Source organism: Heteronotia binoei, chromosome 17 (genome assembly GCF_032191835.1).
Source record: "Heteronotia binoei isolate CCM8104 ecotype False Entrance Well chromosome 17, APGP_CSIRO_Hbin_v1, whole genome shotgun sequence".
In the NCBI taxonomy this organism is placed as follows: Eukaryota; Metazoa; Chordata; class Lepidosauria; order Squamata; family Gekkonidae; genus Heteronotia; species Heteronotia binoei.
This window is the reverse complement of record NC_083239.1, coordinates 24057469-24062813: the sequence shown is the minus strand read 5'-3', so window position 1 is coordinate 24062813 and position 5345 is coordinate 24057469.

Here is a 5345-nt window from a genome sequence, read left to right as displayed (position 1 = left end):
TCCCTATGCTTGCAGATCATCTTCTGTACTCTGAAAAGTACAGAATCAGGAAGAGACAAGGATGGCAATGACATGAACTCATTCCTTACAAGGAGATTCAGGAGGGCTGAAATAAAAAGCTGTGCCGAATTGCTTGAAACCTTTTTGAAAAGCTGTAGAAGGATCACAGTCCCTTGTCTATGTGGCAACATAGGGAGGGGGGAGCGGTTTTTCACATACTGTAGCATCTTCCTGAAGAAAATGTTGTCAATCTCAAATCTAATGAGATTCACAGAAGGATCAAAAATAATCTGAATGACAACACAGTTAAACACTGTGTAGTGGTTAGAGTGACAGACTAGGATTTGAGGGACTCAAGTTCAAAACCCTGCTCTGCTACGGAAACTCAGTGGGTGGCCTCAGGTCAATCATTCCCAGTCTAATCCTGCCTCACAGTCCTGTTATTGTGAGAAAAAAATGGAGGAAGGGAAAAGATGTTGCAAGCCACTTTGGGTCCCTCCCTGTTGAGGAGAAAACCTGGGTGTAAAGAGACAAAGCTCAGAAGGTGACCTTTCCAGCCATTCACTCTCTTATCCAGGGGTTGTTTGGTTAAAAAAAAAAAGGTGGTGGAGCTCATTAGCATATGCTGCCCCCCACCCCCCACAAGCCAAAAGCAACCCCACGCAAGACAGGAGAGACCCGGGCGAGTGAGGCCTGTTTGGGCTGGCTAGAGATCCAGCCTCCCCTCCACAGTCAAAAGGCCAGCAAGTCACCTGCCACCCAAAATCACATAAGTGAAGAAAGGGTGGCGCAGGCTTCTTCAGGGGTTAATGAGGGCTGCTGGGAGTGTGGCAAAGCTGGTGGCTGGCTGGCTACCCGCTCTCCTAATCCAGGGATTGTTTTACAGCTGCACCTACTATTCAATGGACAAGGTAGGTGGAGAGGAGGAAGGGGGCTGTCAGAAAAGTTCAGGAGCTGTGCTTCTGTGAGATTCTGCTGAATCTGAGGCCTGCTCTTACCTAATATACCTGTTGATTAGTAGACATGATGTGAGATCAAATGGGAGCCATATGTTGCCTGGAATTTCTTGGAGGTAAGGCAGGATAAAAAATGTGACAGGATAGAGTCAGGACCAGAACAAAGTGCCAGCATGCTACAGCAGGCAGAAGATGGAATGGGAGAAATGGGGTGGGAAGTGGCACTTGTCCTTGGTGCTGGGAGGCAAAATGGATCCCTCGTATTTCAGACTTCTTTAGTGAGGGAAGAATTCTCATCCCTGTACTTAAGTGAACCAGCCTTTTAGCACTTGGGCTCCCCTACAGCTAATAGCCATGAAGTTTTCTTCTAGAGTGACCACTGTGTGGTCCCCTTCAACATTCAATGACTTCTGGAGCAAGGGAAGTTATGGGTCAGGAAACAAAGCCATTTCGAAGTGCTTTGCTACAGCTCAGGTCCTTCTTACTGAAAACTATAGGTGATTTTAAGAGAAAGTAAAAAGAAGCAAAATCCTCTTGATTCAAGGACCAAGCACTTGAGGTGAGAACAAAGCAAAAATGGCAAGAGAGGGAAGTTAAAAGTTACATGGAATTTGTTTTAAAACTTTCTAGTTTTTGTAGGGCTTTTTAACAGCAATATTTAGGAAATACATAAAACTGCCACAAAAATGATCTCCACCTGAAAGGGGATTGAGATTTTTTTAAAGATGAGAATTCACGGATCTGGATAGAGATTGTCACAACATATGTCAGTTACCAATCTTCTTAAAAAATCTGAAAAAGCCTCCACTTGGCACAGGGATTAGGTGGTCGGTGAGCCCTGTGGAAAGACCAATAGTTTGGCTCAGGACAAGGCAGCTTCATTTAGGGAGGGGTCCAAAGGCAGAGCATCTGCTTCGCATGCAGAAGGTCATAAGAACATAAGAGAAGCCATGTTGGATCAGGCCAATGGCCCATCTAGTCCAACACTCTGTGTCACACAGTGGCCAAAAGACCTAGGTGTCCTCAGGAGGTCCCAAGGGTTTGGCTCGGTATAAGGCCATTTCATGTGCCAATGTCTCTTTTTTTGATTCTGTGGCCTTATTGGTTCTCAAAGGATAAGAGGCCCATCCAACCCATGGAGGAGTGCTAGAGCTCACATAGGCTCAGAGATCACTGCTGAGTCAAGCCAATAGCCAGTCTGGCCACCTATCTAGGAATTTCCAGGCTTACTCTTTTTAACAGCTGAGGGGTTTGGCAGTGTCAGGAAAGACCAAGTCATCTTTCTGGTGCCACTGAGGGGTGGAAGCTGTGTTGCTGCCACAGTTCCAAAACTGCACAAAGGTTCTGTGGACTCCTAGCTCTGCTAAGGGCTGCCTGGCTCATCATCCACTTTGCACATAAGTAAACACTGCACTGCGATCTCTTTCAAAGGAGATTCCATTGCAGCACAATGATAAACGAGTAGCATACCAAACCACAAGCGGGTTCAGCCTTTGAACTACAGAGAAATTGGTGATGAATGAAAAACTGACAGCTCTCTCCTCAGCTCATGCTGGAGCCTCTCCCTGCTGGGATGGAGAGATAAGTAGTCAACCTCAGCAGCAGGCCCTGACCCTTCCGAATTCTCAGCCAGCACTCTATTGCGTACAAGCTCCAATTGCCAATGGTCTGGCTGGCAAACTGCTGAAACGAGAACCTATGATAAGGATTGCCTCCAGCTCCTCTGGTGCAAAAGAGCAAGCTGGCTTTGCGAGGCCATGACCCCAGGACTAACATGAAATGGATCAGCACACCTACTGACAGTCAGGGGAGAAGAGTCCAGACAGGGTAGGTGTGAAAAAGGCAAGAGGCAGCAGTGGCACTGTCTGGTGCAATTCCTGTAAGTCAAGTGGGAATGTAAAATCTGCCCCCATCTCTTGCAGCAATGTACATTACACAAAGGGGAATCTTGTTTTATGCTCCTGGGGGGCATCGAAATCCCACACCCAACATTTTGTGTTTAGAAACCACCTTGATTTTTTAAAAACGTAAATGGCTTCAATAAAAGTACCTCCTTCCTCCCCTTTTCAGACATTCCAGCAACAATCAAAATAGAAGAGGCACTTAGCTAAGACAACCCTTGAAAGCATCGCAGAGTCCTCCTTCAGCCTGAGCCAGATTCTTCCATTGCATTTCCTGTATATAGCACACAGCACAAAAGCAAAATCAGGCTGAAATATATTCACCATGATTATGGCTAAACATGCAAGTAAAGCAGGGAGAGAGTTGACAGAGAGAACTTTTTCTCCTTCTCCCAAAATACTAGAACTTGAGGGTATCAATTGAAGGTGATGGGCAGTAGATTCAGGACAGATAAAAGGAAATACTTCTTTACAAAGCAAACAATTAAAATGTGAAATTCGCCACCACAGGCATAGACAACTTTAAAAAGGGACTAGATCTAGAGGTAGTAAAAATATGAATTGCAGTGCCAGGAGGCAACATCAGGGGAAGGCCTTGGCCTCTATGACCAGAGGCCCTGGTTGGCCACTCCATGAGACAGGATGCTGGACTAGATGAACCACTACTCTGATACAGCAGGGCTGTTATGTTCTCAGAAAAACAGCAGTGACTAGAAAAATATACATTGTGTAGCACTTGGCACCTGACCTAGCTTCAGTATAACCTGGCCAGTTCAGCCCATCATCCAACACTGTTCTCCCATCCCGCCCCCAACATTGATGGATGGAAAGGATTAGCTTTCCCCTTCTCCATTTCATATAAATCCCAACTTTTACCCACTTGCTGGCATGCCAGGGTTAACACACTCTCACACAGCCTCCCAATAATAATTTACTAGCCTTCTGCCTCCATAGCAACAAGAGGGAATGTATACACCTTACTCACTTATGTTTACATTGAAATGAATTTTCACTCAGAAGAAACCTCAGTTTATACATTAAGAGGGCCAAGGGTTTTCTTTTCTCAGTGGCCTCAGCCAAGGGGCACAGGAGAAACATACCCCCCACCACACACACACAAAAAAAGGAGACTGCAGCAACTCCTTTTAAGTATCAAAAACCACAGCTTTGTACAAGCAATCACCCCAAATGAATCACTCTGATGGTATTTATAGGCAGAATAAATACATTGGGCCATGCAAATACCTCCCCGCCATTACAGAGAAGCAGCCCCCAGCCTGCTATCAGGAGTAAGAGGGGGGAAAGGGGAAGAGAGCTTTCGGCTGGAGGCATACATTCATTTTTAGGACAGCAGTGATCTGAGAGGCGCTTTACTTCCAGGGTGTATACACACATTGCTTTTCTACTGGTTCTCTCCCCCCCCCCCCTCACAGAGTTTTGAAGGCAACTGACATTGAGATGGTTTGCCACTGCCTGCCTCCATGTAGCAACCCTCACGGCGACCTCACAGAGTTTTGAAGGCAACTGACATTGAGATGGTTTGCCACTGCCTGCCTCCATGTAGCAACCGTGGACTTCCTTGGTGATTTCCCATCCAAATACAGACGAGGGCCACCCCTGCTTTACATGGCAAATAATACAAGCTCCTGTTCTCCAGACAGAAGAGTGGGCAAGTGAGCATACATCACAGTCAGCAACCCCTCTTATCAACTGCCCTCAGCTCCACCTCTAGTGTTTTATTTTGAGAGAGCAGAGTGAGGGTGGACCTGCTCTTTATCCAACAGGCAGCAGCAAGAGGAGTGGGCAGAGAGGGTGGCTCAGGATCATGGGCTGTTTGCTGCATCCCAGCAGGTTCCATTCCATTTCCCATATTACTTCCTAGCAGTTGCTCAGTCCTGGGGTTCTGAAGAGAACAGAGCAGCCCGAGACACGTGGCACAAGACCACACCATTCTGCTCCAGTGCTCTTTAACAGGGTAACTCAGTCCAGAGTAAGGCAAATGGGGCAAGCTAACAGGGAATTCACAAGCACACTTTCCATAACAGGGGAGGAAAGAAGGTAGTGACAGAGTACAAAGAATGAAAAGGCAAAGTTACCAAGGAGTACCCACCACACACAGGAAGCAATCTCTGCAATCAAGAGGCACACAATAAGGGACTGTCCCTGTTCCCCATTACCAAGCTTCCTTTGCAGCCAACACCAGGGGCCTAGCCGCTCCCAGTTAGTTTCCCATTCGCCACACTCTGGACTGAATTATGCGGTTATGGAGCAGAATGCGGTGGGCTCTAGGGGTGCCCCATAGTTCAACCCGGAGTTTTCTTTCAGCAGCCCCAACGGTCAGTCACTGCTAGGAAATCATTTCCATTTGCTGAAGGAAGGAACGAAGGAGGAGGAGGAAATCAGACCTATCTTCAGGAACAAGCAGAAAGAAGTAAAAGCTCTAAATCTAGGAAATCCCAACTCAGAGATCTTGGGAGCCCGGGGCAGT